This window comes from Tamandua tetradactyla, chromosome 2 (genome assembly GCF_023851605.1).
Source record: "Tamandua tetradactyla isolate mTamTet1 chromosome 2, mTamTet1.pri, whole genome shotgun sequence".
Classification (NCBI taxonomy): Eukaryota; Metazoa; Chordata; class Mammalia; order Pilosa; family Myrmecophagidae; genus Tamandua; species Tamandua tetradactyla.
In genome coordinates this window covers 108,928,340-108,948,685 of record NC_135328.1, presented here as the reverse complement: position 1 = coordinate 108,948,685, position 20,346 = coordinate 108,928,340, and the positions used below count along the sequence as shown (strand labels likewise).

General features: G+C 37.5%; 1 pseudogene; it reads right to left on the bottom strand.

Moving 5' to 3' along the window:
- Window positions 1-8,065: 8,065 nt before the first annotated feature.
- Window positions 8,066-8,728, bottom strand: LOC143657097 (thiopurine S-methyltransferase pseudogene; annotated as a pseudogene).
- Window positions 8,729-20,346: the final 11,618 nt, after the last annotated feature.

The window sequence follows — 20,346 nt, the reverse complement described above, 5'->3', positions numbered from 1 at the left end:
TCACACAGTCTCTCCCAAACTGTAAAGTGTTCCGTCTATTCAGGACATTATTGTGATTACTGAATAATCTCTTTGTTTTGTACTGATGATGATGGCTACCTACCCAGTAGATTTTAAAATTTTACATGCTAGACAATTTTTTAAAAACAGCTTCTTTGAGATATAAATCACATATCTACAATTCAGCCACTTAAAGTGTACAATTCAATAGTTTTTAGTATGTTCACAGTTATGCAGCATCACCCCAATCAATTTTAGAACTTTTTCATAATCAGCAGAAGTGGTCCTTAACCTATCTGTTATTTTCATGAGCCCAAGGCAAATGCAGTACTGAGCATCTCATATAATTGGAATTATACAGTATTTGTCCTTTTGTATCTGGTTTGTTTCACTTAGCATAATGCTTTGGAGGTTCATCAATGTTGTAGCATGTTTGCTTGAGTAATATTCCATTGTGTGTGTGTGTGTGTGTATATATATATATATATATATGCTGAATTTTGTTATTCATTCATCAGCTGATAACATTTGGATTGTTATAGTTCTTCATTATTATCAATAATACTGCTACAATCATTCATATGTAATTTTTTGTGTGGACATATGGTTTCATTTCTCTTGGACCACTTACCTGAGGATGGATTTACTTGCTCAAAAGTAACTTTGAGGAACTGGCAGACTGTTTTTCAATGTGGCTGAAGAATTGTACATTCCTACCAACAGTTATAGGAGGGTCCTGATTTTTCTACATCCTTACCAACTCTTGTTGTTATCTGTCTTTTTGATTCTAGGCATTCTAGTGGCTTAATGGCTTAAGCGGTATATTTCTGTGGATTTCTTTTGCATTTCCCTAGTAACTAATGATGTTGAGCATCTTTTATTTGCATATTGGCTGTTTTTATGTCTTCCTAGGAGACATTCTATATGTCTGTAAGAATTCTATGTATGTTCTAGGTACAAGTCACTTATCAGATATATGATATGCAAATATTCTCTGTCATTTTCTGAGTTGTCTTCTTGTTTTCTTGATAATGTCCTTTGAAGCAGAAACAGTATTTAATTTTGATGAAAACCAGTTGATATAGTTTTTTGTTGTTGTTGTTGCTTGTGCTTTTGGTGTTTTACGTAAGACTTAATTTCCAAATCTGAAGTCGTGAATATTTACCCCTATGTTTAACTAAGAATTTTAGTTTTAGGTCTTCTATTTAGGTCATTGATCCATTTAAAGATACATTTTTGTGTAGTTTGAGGTAGGGGGTTCAACTTCATTCATTTTTTTTTTTTCTATTTTTTAACAGTTAATACTTACAATCTGAGCTTTAATCTTTCTAAGCATTTTTAAATGAAATGTTAGACAACCATTTTATGTTAAGAAACCATAGCGGAAGTTTTGCTCTGTTTCACTTTTATATATTTACCAGATAGTATATATGTATTTATGCATTTATTAAATAGCATATATATTTGTACAACATTTCCTTTAAAGTTGTGTACAGCCTGGCTTATATCCAACCAATCTGAACCTCCGCACATCTTCCTTGACAGGGCAGATGTATATGTGGCTGATTGATTTCCTAGTCCCAGCAGCCACACTCCATACACTTACGAACACCCAGCTTTTTAGGACCGTGTCTAATGCATCCTTGTAACATATTTGTATTATTTCAATAAATATCTTTCTTAGTTGAAAAAATAAAGTTGAGCATTTATACTTTGAGATAAGTGTTAGAGCAAAGCAGTACAATTGACACTTTTGCTGCTTCTATGAGCTGTAGCCTTTACAATAATTAAAACCATGACTAAAAACACCATACCATTGCTTAACATCATATAGATTAATATCAGGATATAACATGGACAACAAGAACATTATTAAAATTTTAGGAATTTATACAATCTCTAAAAATATGAGTATTTTACTGTGTTAGTTAGATTCAGTTGTCAACTTGGCCAGGTGAGCATACCTAGTCTTGTTGCTGCGGACGTAAGCCAATGGTGCGTGAACCTCATCTGTTGCCAATTACATCTGCAGTCAGCTAGGAGGCGTGTCTGCTGCAATGAGTGACGTTTGACTTAATTGGCTGGTGCTTAAATGGGAGATTGCAATGTAGCACTGCTAAGCAGTTCAGCATTCCTCATCTCAGCACTAGTAGCTCAGCCCAGGCCTTTGGAGATGCAGAAAGAAGTCACCCCGGGGAAAGTTGTCGGAACCCAAGGGCCTGGAGAGAAGACCAGCAGAGACCATCCTGTGCCTTCCACGTAAGAAAGAACCTCAGTGGAAAGTTAGCTGCCTTCCCTCTGAAGAACTAACAAAATAAATTCACTTTTATTAAAAGCCAATCTATCTCTGGTGTGTTGCATTCTGGCAGCTAGCAAACTAGAACATTTACTTACACGAAGTTAATCAGAAACGGGATAGACAATCCCTCTTAACCACTGTAATACTTCCCAAACACCTCCTATGCGATAGGTTAAACTATTTTAGCATGTTACTTATACAAGGTGAAAGAACAAATTATTTGTAAGTTTTCCCTTAACAGTGAGAAGACTTGTCTTCTGAAATAAAGGATAATGACTACATAAAAATTAACAAGGATATTACTCTGATGTTCACATTATTTTAACAGGGAGAAAACTAAACTTTGGTTTGTATGAATACTCAGCTTTAACACAAACCCTTCCTTTTTTAAAAATATATGATACACAAAGCCTTTGAACCTGCATACTTCCTTCCATGTATTCATGAAGGGGAAAGAGACAGAGATACTACAAAATAATGGAAGAAGTAAGAAATTTATGCTTGGGTCTGGAACACAGCTGGGCATCTACATATTTTATACTCAGAACACACAAATGATTACTTTATAATATACCTAGAATCTCTCAATCCAATTCAGCACAACTTTCAGAGGTCAGAAAAGCTCCAAGTTTGAAATACAGATAGTTTTTTATATTTAAGGGATTTATATCCAGAAAACAAAAACAGATTTTCTCAATATTATTCCCAACTGCTAAATAATGCCAGGAATGTGATAGTTAGCAAAATTAAGTTATGATTTTTAAAAACTAATTGAAAGTTCTATTTATTAAAATGCTACTCTCTTATTTAAAGATTTTACATGTTTCATGTCTTCAATGAGGACTTCTTAGATCATTCTTTATCTGCTTTTTAAATTCTTCCAGCATTTTTATCCCTTTGTTATCACTGTCTTGTTCTACGCCTTAATGAACATATATTCTAACTAGAATATAAACCCTTAGAAGCTAAGACTTATGTCTTTTTATTCATGATAGACTGGCATTAACAAGGCCACTACAAGTTTAAATTTCTATATATGCTGAGGTAATAAATGGCTAAACAGCAAAAGCCAGATTCTTTGAAATCCAGGTAATCAAGTTTATAAAAAATCCTTTTTTTCTTACTAAACTTAACCAAATTCTTAAATAAATTATATTTGAAGCATTTGCATAACTTTAAATCTTATTATGCTTTATATGTGTTATTACTGTGAGAGCTGAACCAGAGGAACAAGAAAGAATGGAAAGTGCAGCCACAGAGAATCAGCATCTTGAGGTTCTCCGGCCCTCTCCAGCAGTTGCATTCTAGTGATACCCCCTTAAGTGAACATCCACCCTCTGGCAGTTACAACTTTGCAGAACAAAAACACTATCTTAACTTTTAATCTCACCAATGGAAAGCTGCCAACTCCCAAAAACCCACCTATGAGAAACCCACCTAACTTACCTCCAACTCCCTTTTAAAAACCCCTATTTGGATCCAGGGGGGTGAGAGTTTATTTCTGGAGTCAACTCTCCCTGCTGCTCCTCCATTAATAAACCTTTTGCCCACTGCCAGTGCCATGTGTCTCTGTTCCTCATCTCCAACCTCTATCCATTTCCAGGACTTCCAATTACCAGGTACATTGCTCAGTTTACATAACCTAACCTATCTAGTTAGGCTATTCTAAGTCAATTTTTGAGAATATATTTATAATATTAGCTTATTTTGTTAGTAAGCTTATATAAATTTAAGGAGAACATACCTAAGCAGAATAAAATTGCATTTGTTCAATTCAAAAATTCATCATTCAATTCCTTCTATTGTTTTCATAATATCCTAATATTATGAACAACTTTTAAAAGTACTTTAAAAGCACTGGTGGCTGAGGGGTAGAATTCTCACCTACCATGTCAGAGACACCTGGGTTTAGTTCCCAGAGCCTGCTCTGCTGGGACTCCAGAGATTCAGTCATTCATCCCATCTCAATCACCAAATTTTTACTAGATCAAGGCCATAGATTCTCCTGCCTGATGCACTCAATAACCTATTCCTGAGACATCAGGGTTTCAAAGATCAACTTCATTCTTGCATGAAGAAATCTTGTTTTCCCAGACACATTTGTTGAAAAGAGTATTCTTTCCCTCCCTTTAAATTACCATTGTTTAAACTACCCGTTGCATGGTATTTGCTTGAGCAGCCCAGGAACTAAAACACTCTGCCTCAGGTTCTCTTACAAAGCTGTAATCACGTTGTTGGGTGGGGCTGTGGTCTCATCTGAAGACTCAATTTAGGGATGATCTGCTTCCAAGCTTATTCATTTGGTTGTCAGCAAAATTCAGTTCCTCTCAGGCTATTGGACTGAGGGCATCAGTTCCTAACTGGTGTTGGATGTGGCCTCCTTCAGTTCCTTGCCACATGTGTCTCTCCACAGGTAAGCTCACCACATTGCAGCCTCTCTCAGAGCAAGCAAAAGAACAAGGGATGGCTACTTGTGAGCTAATCTTAGAAGTAACCTCTCATCCCTTTTGCCATGATCGATTGTTAGTTCTGGTTCACATTCAAGGGGAGGAGGTTGCACAAGGATATGAGTGCCAGGTAACAAGGTCATTGGAAGTCATTTCAAAGTTACCCACCACCTGATAAGAGTCTAAATTCTGAAGTTCAGAAACAGGCAAAATAAATCCATAGAGATAGAAGTCAGGATTGTGGTGAACTGTGGTGAAGCTCTGGGTTCTGGTAATGTTCAAAGTTTTGATCTTGGTCTATATAGATTTAACTTTATGAAAACTCATTGATTAAATTTACTTCTGATATATGCACTTTTTCCATGTGTGTCTTAGTTTTCTAGGCCTGCCATAACAAAGAACCACAAATTGGGTGGCTTAAAGTAACAGAAATTTATTGTCTCACAGTTCTAGAGGCCAGAAGTCTAAAATCAGGGTATTGGCAGAGCCATACTTCCTTCAAGGTTTACAGGGAGGAATCTGTTCTGTGCTTCTTTCTCTCTGGCTCTCACTGCCAGTGACTTACTGGCAATCCACAGGATTCGCTTCTTTCCTCATCACGTGGTGTTCTCCCCTCTGTCTCTCTCTCTGTGTCCAACTTAACTTTTTTTTATGAGGACACCAGTCATATTGGGTGAAGGGCCCACTCTATTCCAGTGTGACCTCATTTTAACTTGCTGTTCTAGTTTGCTAGCTGCTGGAATGCAATATACCAGAAACGGAATGGCTTTTAAAAAGGGGAATTTAAAGAGTTGCTAGTTTACAGTTCTAAGGCTGAGAAAATGTCCAATTAAAACAAGTCTAAAGAAATGTCCAATCAAAGGCATCTAGGGAAAGATACCTTGGTTCAAGAAGGCCGATGAAGTTCAGGGTTTCTCTCTCAAGTGGGAAGGCACATGGTGAACACAGTCAGGGCTTCTCTTTCAGCTGGAAGGGCACATGGCGAACACAGCGTCATCGGCTAACTTTCTCTCCTGGCTTCCTGTTTCATGAAGCTCCCGGGAGGCGTCTTCCTTCTTCATCTCCAAAGGTTGCTGGCTGGTGGACTCTCTGCTTTGTAGTGTTGCTCTCTCTGAATCTCTCATTCTCCTTTTATAGGACTTCAGAAACTAATCAAGACCCACTCAAATGGGTGGAGACATGTCATCCCCTAATCCAGTTTAACAACCATTCTTAACTAAATCACATCAACCAGGGAGATGATCTCATTACAGTTTCAAATATACAGTATTGAATAGGGATTATTCTACCTTTATGAAATGGGATTTAAATTAAAACATGGCTTTTCTTAGGGGGCATACTTCCTTTCAAACCAGCACACTTGCCTATTTCCATCTGTAATGACTCGATTTCCAAATAAGTTCACATTCTGAAGTACTGGGGATTAGACCAGCAACATATCTTTTTGGGGGGACATGCTTCAAGTATGTTATATTCCTGTTTAAGAATTTACTTAAAAATCAAGTGTTAATGTGCTCCCCTAGAGGCCCGTCCTGCTGATAAGCAACCTTCATTGTCCCTGATCATTGGTATCTGTCCCCATCCTGGGCCAGGCAATAAATGCAAACCAAATTTGTACTCTGCCTCAGAAAATCTAACAACTTAACCCAAAGTGCAGGCAACATGATGTTTGGGAAAAAATGTGGGGTGAGGTGTCAGACAAGTGTTCAAATCCTGGTTTTGCTACCCCTGGTTGTGTGACCTTGGTCTTCATTTTCCTCATCTGTATTATTTGTATACATCCGTGAATTGCATGACAAAGTAATGGCTGGAAATCATACAACACACACCTATTGTAAAATGACTTTACTATCTCCCAAAGACATGTACTGATTTGTAATTGCAGCACTTGCTCAATTTCCCACATTATCTGTAACCTTCATACTCCTTTCGGCCTGACTCCCAGATCTTTATTCACCCACACTCAGTCAGAATATTCCTGAAACATTCTCTTAGGATTAGTTTCAGGCATGCTGCTCTACTTATGTCCGTACATCTTCATCCTAAAACATTAAACCCTCTCTGGGGTCTGCCTCAAAAAATATACCCACACAAAGCATGATCTAAAGAAGGTATTAACTTTATTTCCTCCTCAGGCATTTTCTTTTAGGAATTAGTGCTTAGTCAATAAGAAGATGGTTAAATAAATTATGCTATATCCATTTTATGGAATGCTATGTGGTCACTAAAATAAACAACAAATATATCCATGATATATTGAAAAATGAAACAGGCAAATTTCATTTTCATTAATTTCAGATAAAGTTCTATGTATGAGTTTATGTCCATAAGAATGTAAGACACATGAGAGCAGAGATCTTTTTTTATACAAATAATGTATTTTTAATAAAATACACCATTCTATTAACATGAGCTAAACCATTGAAACTTAGTAGATACTAAGTAATACAGTTACAGGGTAGCGTTTGAGTTTATAAAATGTGGATGTTAGTGAAATACAGATTTTAATCTAAGCTTTCATAGTGAACAATCATGAGTCTGGATTCACCATATTTCATAAGACTATCAGACAAACAAGAATAACTTAGAGGAAACAGTGTTCTTAATTCAGGAAAAAACTTAATTAAAAAATTTTCAGTTTAAGAAAAACATTTGGTTCCAAAGAAGTTAGTTCATTTAACTAAACTTTTAAATTTGTTTCTTAATTCTCTTACATATAAAATTATTACATAAGGGGCGGTGCAAGGGTAGCTCAGTGGTAGAATTCTCGCCTGCCATGTGGGAGACCTGGGTTTGGTTCCTGGACCCTGCACATGCAAAAAACAAACCAACAAACAAAATTACATAAGGGAAAAAAATGTGAAAAGAGTACATAAGGAGTGTTTATAGTAAAAATTATTTTATATAATTTCTTAGATTACTTTCTTTTTACCTTGACCCATATAATGTCAATTTTTCTCTTTTATATTTCTCTGTTAAATGCCTTGCATTTCTCTTTTATATATTAGTTATACAAGTAATACATGCTCATGGTAAACATTTTTAATAATCTGTGAGTAAAACAGACAAGTATAGTCTGCTTGTACCCCTAATTACACTCTCCTTTAAAAGGTAGTCACTTTAAACATTTTATTATGTGTTTTTCTCTAAAAAGGTATGCATTTTTGGACAAAGATTTGTGATGTGATTGATAAATGATTTTTTTAGTCATTCATTATATTTGCATGCCTGAACATGATTTTCAATAGCTCAAAAACATGTTAATGTGCTAGATTTTGTCTACAAATAGATATAACTTTTCAAATATGTAGTCAGTTCCTCAACTTTGATGACATTCTTCAAAAGCATCAATATTCTCAAGACACTGAATATTGCATTTTGTGCCAAACAGCCTTTTAATTTCAGTGTCTCGACTATAAAATGGTGGGCCTCCATGTTTAGTTGGATCATAAGAAACAACAGAAATGATGTGTCCCTTTTCTTGTTACATCAACATAGCCTTCTCGATCACCCAGATTAACAATGACTAAGGCTCTGCTATCCCAAATCCTGTCAAATTTGCCAGTATTTACTCTGGAAATTTAAAAAATGCTGCAACAGTGCAATGAGATGTTCCCTGAAGATCTCTTAAATACTTTGGCTCCAGGAATTCCGGCAGTTGGTTCTACTGAGTAAGAAAGATTCTTCTCTAAAACATTCTTGAATCCCAAGTTCACTGAGCTCCAGACCAACTACGCTGTGTCCCCAGTCTGCAAACTACCTCATCTCAACTGCTTTTCCACAAAGAGGAAAACAATATCCTCTGGCTGTTAAGAAAAGTATCTAAATGCTTCTTTAATCGCTGACATCCTTGTTCTTGATGAAGTGAAATGTTGCAACTCACCCACTTTTTTTGCCATTTTTGCAGAGTTAGTACTCGGTTTTTCTGACCCTTACCACAGGGGTACTTGTTAATTTTGAGGGATGTTCTTATATCATTCATAGTTTCATAGATACCTTTGCCTCACAAGCAGATATCTTTAAGCCTCTTCAGCCTCCTGCTGCCTGCCACTAGATACCATCTGTCTCATTTATTTTCAGCATCTAGTTGATGAAATAGTGGGCACTCATAAATATGTATGGAAAATCACAGCCCACAGAAAATCACCCAGAAGAATAAACATTGCATTGTTGTCAGTGAGTACTGCTACCTGGGGACTAGGATTGGAGTGGCAGTGAAGAGTTGCACTTTTTGTGCTCTACATTTCTGATGTAGTTTTAGATGAATGCATTTATGTTTTGTGCTTTTTGGCTCCTGATGGGCTTACCACCCCAACAGCCAGTACCCGAGTGTTGTTAGGCTGTTCTCAGACTACCAGAAACTGCATTACCAGTAACTTGTACAGCCAGAAATGGCTGGTCACTTGTGTCTCTCTCCTTCCTCCCCAGCTTTTTTTTTTTTTAACATTTTTTCTTGTTGTTTGCTGTATGGTGATGTCACATTTCATTATTTTTCCATGTGAGTATCCTGTACTGCAGCACCATTTGTTGAATTTTGTTTGTTTGCTTAATTTGCTTGTTTGCTTTTTTGGGAAGTGCATGGACTGGGAATCAAACTTGGGTTTCCTGATGGCAGGCGAGAATTCTGCTGAACTACCCTTGCACCCCCTTATTGTAATTTTATTGAGATATATTCATGAACCATACAATATATCCAAAGTGTTCAATCAGTGTTTCTTACAGTATCATCACATAGTTGTGCATTCATCACCATGATCATTTTTAGAACATTTTAATTACTCCAGAAAAAGAAATAAAAAGAGAAAAACAAAACACCCAGAAGTAGATCCATATAAATATGGGCAACTGACTTTTTTTTTCAATATAGTTACACAATCATTATCAAAGATCAGGGCTATTGGATTACAGTTCAACAACTCCAATATTTCTTCCTGGCTTTTCTAAAACACTAGACACTGAAAAGAAGTATCTGTATAATCAGTCAGTAGTCACAGTCATTTGCTAAATCCTGATTTCTCAGTTACACCTCTTCCCTCTCATTTGATCTTTCTCTCAATCTTCAGGAATATCTGGACAATGACCATTTTTAATTTTTTCATGCTTGAAAGGGTGAAGACCTTATAGGGTAGACGAATAAAACTGGTTGATATTCTTGGAGGGACTGGTACCTCTGAATTTCAGTGTTTATCTGGTATAGGATCAATCTGGAGGCCTTAAGTTTCTGAAACAATAAACTTACTAACAAAAACATTTATAAAGAGTTAGAGCACAGGGCACGTCCTAGGGTTGTCAGGAATACTGTGGTTGAGGCTTGGCATACTGTGGTAGCCTGCAATATCTGGCTAAAGCAGACATAAGAGTAACCTCTAGAGTGACCTCCAGACTCTATTTGAAATCTCTTAACCACTGAAAATTTACTTTGTTCCATTTCTTTTCCCCCTTTTGGTCAAGGAGGCATTCTTAATACCCTGGATACCCAGGGCCAGGCAGATTCCTGAAAATCATGTCCCACTTTGTCAGGGAGACTTACACCCCTGGAGTTATGTCCCACATAGCTGGGAGGGCAATGAGTTTATTTGCAGAATTGATTTAAAGAGAGAGGCCACATCTGAGCAACAAAAGAGGCTCTCTGGGGTGACTCTTAGGTGTAATTACATGCAGGCCTAGCTTTGCTATTGCAGAAATAAGTTTCATAAGGGCAAGCCTCAGGAATTGAGGGCTTGGTTTATTGAATTTGGAGTCCCTCATGCCTGAGAGAATGTCAGAATTCCCCAGGTGGGGAAATCTGATAGTTCCACGTTTTTCCCCAGTCCCTCAAAGGGACTTTGCAAATGCTTTTTAAAATTTCTGCCCCAAATACCCTGAAATGCATCTGGGTATTACAATAACCTGTACAAAATAATGAGATCTTGTTCTCTAGTCTAGGTTCCGTGTAATTAAACTGTTCAGACAGGTTAAATTAGATAGTGTGCAACTGAAAATTTAAATTTTGGACCAATAACCATCTCCTCCTGTATTCTGATTTATCTTAGGCCTAATCATTTTATTTCCATTTCATTTATATCTCTAATTGGTTCCTCCCCAGCTTTTAACAAAGAACTGACAGGCACAGGTATAAAGGCTCCTGCAGCCAAACCCTTGACTGGGCAACACAGAGGTACGCTTTTTGCTCTCTCTACAGCTCCCCTGTGATTCAGCCTATAATAGTTGAATCATGCACCACCTGCCCCCACCCCCCAAAAAAACCACACAGATTATTGGCCTGAGTCAGTGTTCCTGTGGGTGAGAGATGAATGAGATCTCTCGAAGATGTTTAGTTAGGGTGTGGCCCAACTGAATGAGGGTGGGCTTTAATGTGATTACTAGAGTTCTTTACAAGTAGAAGAAATTCAGACATAGTGAGAGAGAAATCCACAGGGAGGAGCTAGAAGCAAGAAGTCAACAGAACCTGGAAGTCAATAGAACCCAGAAGAGAAAGGAGGTGAATCATCAGGTGTCAGAAAACCAAGGAATCAAAGGATTTCCAACCAGCCAGAATGCTACCCACCCAGAGGAAGCAAGTCTTCCAGCCTCCAAAATTATAAACCAATTAATTCCTGTTGTTAAGCTAACCCATGTTATGGTATTTGTGATCATAACATAAACTAAGATACAGCCTGAATTACTTTATTTGAGGTCAAGGGGCTTTTCTTGAACTTGTACACTTTTTCTGGCCTCTTTCCATTTCAGGTCCCCTTGCTTTACTTGGAACAATTCCTCTTCTCAGGATGTGTCTCTGGGGAGCAATCTGAGTCACTTGCATAATTAAAAAAAATAACAAAAGCAACCTGTACTTCTTGGAGGATGAGGTAGATGACCTTGTCAAACTTTTTCAACCTACAAGGTTCTAAATTTATGTGAAGAAACATCCAGGAATGGCTCCATAATTTTGCGTAATAGAAATGTGGGGTCCCTTGTTCAAAAATTCAGGAATGAAGGGGAGTTAAATGTACTAAAAAATATTCAACTTTTTCCTTTCTTCTCAAGTCTTTCTATCAACTTGTCATTGTGTTTTTTCCTTGCTTTTGACTGTCATTATAACATAAGAAAAATGGAAATTTTATAGTATCAACATGAATTTTACCATTCACTTTTATATTTTGCAATGCCAGTTTTTTAAAAACTTTTTTAATAGTGAAATACAACATATACACAGAAAAGTAATAAATTTCAAAGTATAGTTTCACGAGTAGTTATAGAACAAATTTCAAAGTGTCGTGTTTCAGATTTCTAAAGCTGCTGGAATGCAATATATCAGAAATGGATTAGCTTTTACAAAGGAGATTTATTCACTTAGAGATTTACAGTTCTAAGGCCATGAAAATGTCCAAATTAAGGCATCAACAAGATGATACTTGGACTCCGAAGAAAGTCCACTGGCATCTGGAACACCTCTGTTAGCTGGGAAGGCACGTGGCTGGCACTTTGGAGAAACCAAAGTGTCCTCTTAAAGGATGTCAGGAAACAGATTAAGACCCACATTGAATGAGCGGGGTCACATCTCCATGGCAATGCCTAATCAAAAGGTCCCACTCTAACAATAGGTCTGCTCCCACAAGATTGGATTAAAAGAACATGGCTTTTCTGGGGTACATAACAGTTTCAAACCATCACATATAGTATGGGTTACAGTTCCACACTTTGAGGTATTTCCTTCTGGCTGTTCTAATATGCTAGAAACATAAAGAAATATCTATATAATGATTCAGTAGTCATAATAGTTTGCTAAATTCTAACTTTTCTATTACAGATCTTCTCTCTCATTTGATCATTTTCTCAATTTTCAGGGATATTTGAATAATGACCATTCTAACTTCTTCATGTTGAAAAGGGATGTCACCGTTATGAGGTAGGGGGATACATCTGGTTCATGTTCTAGGAGAGACTGGTACCTCTAAATTTCAAGGCTTATCTGGCATAGAAGCAATCTGGAGGTTTTAAGTTTCTGAAAAATAAACTTGCTAAGTACAACTTTTATGCAGTCTTAGATAGTGCCCTGGGTTTTCTTTAGGGTTTTCAGGAATACTATTGGTTGGGGGTTGGCATACTGTATGCAATGCCAGTTTTAAATGCAAATATAAGGGGTTTTTTGCTTGTATAGGAAATCACCAAAATTACACTAGTCCTACTTCATAGATCACACGTAACTATGTATCTTATTTTAATCCTAATAGTGGAAATGAGACCCAAAACTAACTCAACAGTTTTCATTTTACTTCTTAACATGTGCACTTTCTACTATGACTTTCTAATGCCAGTGAACTGATGTGTAAAAGACTGAAAAGGAAAGGAGCTGTGGGTTGCCTTATCTTTCCTTTTCCTTCTATCTAATTTTCAGTAAAGGCAGTTGGCTAATACAGGGAAATAAATAAGTGAAGAAGGATATCTTTGTGTTCTGTGTTAGAAGCAAGCTCTAGTTAGAAAGAAAACCATGGGTAGCCACTGGCACAAGCAGGGTTGAGTTGTATTTGACTCCACTGTAGAGGTAACTCACTTTGGGTCTTACTGAACTTCCATGCATCGTGGATCCACCTGAATTCTGTGCTCATGGGTCAGCACGATTGCTGTATGCCAATGGGGCAGCAAGGAACAGTGGGCATGCCTATTGCATGTATTTTCTTTGCTCACACTCCTGTGAAGTAGACTCTTTCAAGGTGAGTCCTTGCCTGATGCACTCTGAACCAATAAGACATGACACTTTGGGGAAAGAAGAAAGAGCTTTATTGCAAAGCCAAGGCAGTGGAGGTCAGGAGACTCAGTCTCAAATCTACCTCCTCAGGCTGGAGAGGTGAGAATTTTTTATTAGATTAGATAAAGGGAGGTGGAGACAAAAATGTTAGGGGCTTGGCACAGGGTGATTGACTAGTAAACATTCAAACTAAAGATTGCAAATTGGTTATTACTGCTGATTGGTTCGCTATTTTGATGAGTGAGCTTGTGATGTTGCTGAAACTTGTAACGGTTGGCCCTCTTGCTTCCTTTTTTGCTCTGGTATTTCTCTTTCCTGATTGTTCCTGCTCACTTTGGTTCTGCTTGCAGGGTATTTTATGTTCCGGGGTGACTTTGAGTCTAGGCTTCTTTGTTGGGTGCATTGTTCATTAGTTTTAGCCAGTTCTGTAGGGAAGGAAGAAAACAGGAACTTGCTCTGGAGTTGAACAAGTCCTTCATTCATCTTAAAAGAAGGAAGTGAAAGCTTTAATAAATTAGTAAAGGATGGGCTAATCTAGTGAGTTAGTACAAGGTGGTTTCACCTGTTCTACTGTCCCATTAGGCTTCACTTAGATAAGTTATTAAGAACTTCAAGATGGCAATAGCAAAACATTAAATCAAATGTGGGGCCCTCCTGAGCATGGGGCCCTGCACCGCTGCCTTCAAAGCCAGTTCTAGTTGGGGTGCAAAGGTGAATAAGGCCTCAACCTTGTTCAGTCATATGAGACAGAAAAGCAAATACTGAATACCCATGATTCTATGTGATGAGTTCGGGGGTTGAGGAATGAACAGAAGAAATAAACAGACTCTGTAGGACTGGGCATAGGAGAATATTACTGTCAAATAATTTTTATGCCATATGATGTTTGGCCAGTTACTTAACCTCTTTATGCCCTAGTTTTCTCATTTGTAAGAAGGGGATAATAATAATTCTTTCATCATGAATTTGTTGTGAAGTTCTAATGAATATAATATATATTACTTAGAACTATGCTGGGCATATTCAATCAGTTTTTGAGTTTGTTGTTATAAATGTTTACTATCTCCCTGGCCCAGTTCTAGGCGTTGTACATAACTGCTAGGCGGTCATCTACCCTCTTCAAACATGAGGAAGCAGAGGCCCTGTAAGGACAGGTAATACAGTCATGGAGCTGGTAATTGGTGGGGCTGGGTTTGAACTCCAGTTGCCAGGATCCAAAGTCTTTATTCCACCTCAGGACCTGGGCACATGGAGCCTCAGTGTGGGAGGGTGACTGCGGTGGACGAAGTCATCCTAGGAAATGTGACATTGTGGCTGAACCTTAGCAACAGTTGGTGTCTGTGAGGAGTTAGGCAGGCATAATGGGGATGAGTCTCTTGAGTAGGATTTGGAGACCTCACATGCTCTCCCTAACAGTGTGATTTGAGTGAACTGCTGACTACCTTAGCCCCTGTTTCTTCGTGCTTGAAGTGGTGACAACTATGTCAACTTTGAAAGACTTGTGAAGGTGGAAGGAGCTCAGCATGCTCACTTTCATCTACTTCACTCTCTTATTCTTCTCAGCCATTCTCTACCCTTAACAAGTTCCCTTCACTGGCATCTTTATTAAACATTGAGATGCCACTGAATTGCTCACTGAGTTGGCTAGGCAAATACTGTCTTAGATTTCCACCTACCTCCAACTGTTGTTGCATTTCATCCTCAGATTTTCAGGTTCTTCTTCTTTTGTCTGTCCCTTAAACATGGGTTCTCCATATTCCAGCCTTGATCACCTTCTCTCTTTCCTCCTTTTGCACTCTTCACTAATAATCTTTGCATGGACATACTGATAACTCCCCATTCTACATGCTTAGTCCAGAGTGTTCTTCTGATCTCCTGAATCATATTTTCAGCAATCACCTTCACTTTGATGTACTATTGATATATGCCTGAATTGAGGTCCTCCTTTTCACCTTCAAAACTGAACTTCCTCCTGTGGTCTCAATCTCAGCAACTGGCACCATGAGACACCCAGCTGCCTAAGATAGAAGCTGTGAGTTGTGTTAACATTCACCATACCACCACAGCCGATCCCTCCCCTACGCCTATGGATTCTTTAGTGACCCTTCCTTTTCTCTATCCCTGCTGCAGTGTCCTCATTCAAGCAGTTGCCTCAGCTGTTGTATGGGCATGACAATTTCCTAACTGAACTCCTTTCTCCAGTGTTTGCCTACTCTAATCCACCCTCTCCTTTTTGGTAAAGTGGTCTTTCTGAAAGGGTTCATGCCCATGTCACCCTCTGCTGAAAGTCCTTCCATTACTTCCCAAGATCTTGACCAAATTCCACAAGAGTCTGCAAGACCCTCTGTGACCTGATCACTTGCTCCACCCTTGCTTCCTCCTCTTTCACTCTGCCACGTGCTCTTGTGCTCCAAATATTCCCACCAACTTGGCTTCCTGGAACTTATTATGAATTTTCAGCTCTATGCTCATGCATTTAGTGCTGCTTCTGCTTGAAGATTCCCTTCTCAGAATCCTTCACCCTCCTATTTAATATCAAATATTTGTTTTCTATACCTGCTGCACAGCTGCCACCCAGAGGCTTTCACTCCATGTGCTTTTATGCTGGGACCCCATTTCCTGGGTGTCAAACTTTCCTGTTTCTTTTTGCTTTTCTCTTTCATTTTAGGGGTGACACATCCTCCCAGAGGCTTCCTGATAAAAAATACAAAGGAGGGAAATTTTTTTTTTTTTTAATTTTTTTTTAATTTTTTTAATTTTTTTTATTAATTAAAAAAAGAATTAACAAAACAATTAGAAATCATTCCATTCTACATGTACAATCAGTAATTCTTAATAACATCACATAGTTGCATATTCATCATTTCTTAGTACATTTGCATCGATTTAGAAAAAGAAATAAAAAGACAACAGAATAAGAATTAAAACAATAATAGAAAGAAAAAAACAAAAAAAACAAAAACAAAAAACCTATACCTCACATGCAGCTTCATTCAGTGTTTTAACATAATTGCATTACAATTGGGTAGTATTGTGCTGTCCGTTTCTGAGTTTTTATATCCAGTCCCGTTGTACAGTCTGTATCCCTTCATCTCCAATTATCCCTTCTCTCTTTTTTTTTTTTTTAATTAACGGAAAAAAGAAATTAACCCAACATTTAGAGATCATACCATTCTACACATGCAATCATTAATTCTTAACATCATCACATAGATGCATGATCATCATTTCTTAGTACATTTGCATTGGTTTAGAAGAACTAGCAACATAACCGAAAAAGATATAGAATGTTAATATAGAGAAAAAAATAAAAGTAATAATAGTAAAATCAAAACAAAACAACACAAAACAAAACAAAAACCTATAGCTCAGATGCAGCTTCATTCAGTGTTTTAACATGATTACTTTACAATTAGGTATTATTGTGCTGTCCATTTTTGAGTTTTTGTATCTAGTCCTGTTGCACAGTCTGTATCCCTTCAGCTTCAATTACCCATTGTCTTACCCTGTTTCTAACTCCTGCTGAACTCTGTTACCAATGACATATTTCAAGTTTATTCTCGAATGTCCGTTCACATCAGTGGGACCATACAGTATTTGTCCTTTAGTTTTTGGCTGGATTCACTCAGCATAATATTCTCTAGGTCCATCCATGTTATTACATGGTTCATAAGTTTATCTTGTCTTAAAGCTGCATAATATTCCATCGTATGTATATACCACAGTTTGTTTAGCCACTCTTCTGTTGATGGAGATTTTGGCTGTTTCCATCTCTTTGCAATTGTAAATAATGCTGCTATAAACATTGGTGTGCAAATGTCCGTTTGTGTCTTTGCCCTTAAGTCCTTTGAGTAGATACCTAGCAAAGGTATTGCTGGGTCGTATGGCAGTTCTATATTCAGCTTTTTGAGGAACCGCCAAACTGCCTTCCACAGTGGTTGCACCCTTTGACATTCCCACCAACAGTGGATAAGTGTGCCTCTTTCTCCGCATCCTCTCCAGCACTTGTCATTTTCTGTTTTGTTGATAATGGCCATTCTGGTGGGTGTGAGATGATATCTCATTGTGGTTTTGATTTGCATTTCTCTAATGGCCAGGGACATTGAGCATCTCTTCATGTGCCTCTTGGCCATCCGTATTTCCTCTTCTGAGAGGTGTCTGTTCAAGTCTTTTTCCCATTTTGTAATTGGGTTGGCTGTCTTTTTGTTGTTGAGATGAACAATCTCTTTATAAATTCTGGATACTAGACCTTTATCTGATATATCATTTCCAAATATTGTCTCCCATTGTGAAGGCTGTCTTTCTACTTTCTTGATGAAGTTCTTTGATGCACAAAAGTGTTTAATTTTGAGGAGTTCCCATTTATTTATTTCCTTCTTCAGTGCTCTTGCTTTAGGTTTAAGGTCCACAAAACCGCCTCCAGTTGTAAGATCCATAAGATATCTCCCAACATTTTCCTCTAACTGTTTTATGGTCTTAGACCTAATGTTTAGATCTTTGATCCATTTTGAGTTAACTTTTGTATAGGGTGTGAGAGATGGGTCTTCTTTCATTCTTTTGCATATGGATATCCAGTTCTCTAGGCACCATTTATTGAAGAGACTGCTCTGTCCCAGGTGAGTTGGCTTGACTGCCTTATCAAAGATCAAATGTCCATAGATGAGAGGGTCTATATCTGAGCACTCTATTCGATTCCATTGGTCGATATATCTATCTTTATGCCAATACCATGCTGTTTTGACCACTGTGGCTTCATAATATGCCTTAAAGTCAGGCAGCGCGAGACCTCCAGCTTCGTTTTTTTCCCTCAAGATGTTTTTAGCAATTCGGGGCACCCTGCCCTTCCAGATAAATTTGCTTATTGGTTTTTCTATTTCTGAAAAATAAGTTGTTGGGATTTTGATTGGTATTGCATTGAATCTGTAAATCAATTTAGGTAGGATTGACATCTTAACTATATTTAGTCTTCCAATCCATGAACACGGTATGCCCTTCCATCTGTTTAGGTCTTCTGTGATTTCTTTTAGCAGTTTTTTGTAGTTTTCTTTATATAGGTTTTTTGTCTCTTTAGTTAAATTTATTCCTAGGTATTTTATTCTTTTAGTTGCAATTGTAAATGGGATTCGTTTCTTGATTTCCCCCTCAGCTTGTTCATTACTAGTGTATAGAAATGCTACAGATTTTTGAATGTTGATCTTGTAACCTGCTACTTTGCTGTACTCATTTATTAGCTCTAGTAGTTTTGTTGTGGATTTTTCCGGGTTTTCGACGTATAGTATCATATCGTCTGCAAACAGTGATAGTTTTACTTCTTCCTTTCCAATTCTGATGCCTTGTATTTCTTTTTCTTGTCTAATTGCTCTGGCTAGAACCTCCAACACAATGTTGAATAATAGTGGTGATAGTGGACATCCTTGTCTTGTTCCTGATCTTAGGGGGAAAGTTTTCAATTTTTCCCCATTGAGGATGATATTAGCTGTGGGTTTTTCATATATTCCCTCTATCATTTTAAGGAAGTTCCCTTGTATTCCTATCTTTTGAAGTGTTTTCAACAGGAAAGGATGTTGAATCTTGTCGAATGCCTTCTCTGCATCAATTGAGATGATCATGTGATTTTTCTGCTTTGATTTGTTGATATGGTGTATTACATTAATTGATTTTCTTATGTTGAACCATCCTTGCATACCTGGGATGAATCCTACTTGGTCATGATGTATAATTCTTTTAATGTGCTGTTGGATACGATTCGCTAGAATTTTATTGAGGATTTTTGCATCTGTATTCATTAGAGAGATTGGTCTGTAGTTTTCTTTTTTTGTAATATCTTTGCCTGGTTTTGGTATGAGGGTGATGTTGGCTTCATAGAATGAATTAGGTAGTTTTCCCTCCACTTCGATTTTTTTGAAGAGTTTGAAGAGAATTGGTACTAATTCTTTCTGGAACGTTTGGTAGAATTCACATGTGAAGCCATCTGGTCCTGGACTTTTCTTTTTAGGAAGCTTTTGAATGACTAATTCAATTTCTTTACTTGTGATTGGTTTGTTGAGGTCATCTATGTCTTCTTGAGTCAAAGTTGGTTGTTCATGTCTTTCCAGGAACCCGTCCATTTCCTCTAAATTGTTGTATTTATTAGCGTAAAGTTGTTCATAGTATCCTGTTATTACCTCCTTTATTTCTGTGAGGTCAGTAGTTATGTCTCCTCTTCCATTTCTGATCTTATTTATTTGCATCCTCTCTCTTCTTCTTTTTGTCAATCTTGCTAAGGGCCCATCAATCTTATTGATTTTCTCATAGAACCAACTTCTGGCCTTATTGATATTCTCTATTGTTTTCATGTTTTCAATTTCATTTATTTGTGCTCTAATCTTTGTTATTTCTTTCCTTTTGCTTGCTTTGGGGTTAGCTTGCTGTTCTTTCTCCAGTTCTTCCAAATGGATAGTTAATTCCTGAATTTTTGCCTTTTCTTCTTTTCTGATATAGGCATTTAGGGCAATAAATTTCCCTCTTAGCACTGCCTTTGCTGCGTCCCATAAGTTTTGATATGTTGTGTTTTCATTTTCATTCGCCTCGAGGTATTTGCTAATTTCCCTTGCAATTTCTTCTTTGACCCAGTCGTTGTTTAGGAGTGTGTTGTTGAGCCTCCACGTATTTGTGAATTTTCTGGCACTCTGCCTATTATTGATTTCCAACATCATTCCTTTATGGTCCGAGAAAGTGTTGTGTAAGATTTCAATCTTTTTAAATTTGTTAAGACTTGCTTTGTGACCCAGCATATGGTCTATCTTTGAGAATGATCCATGAGCACTTGAGAAAAAGGTGTATCCTGCTGTTGTGGGATGTAATGTCCTATAAATGTCTATTAAGTCTAGCTC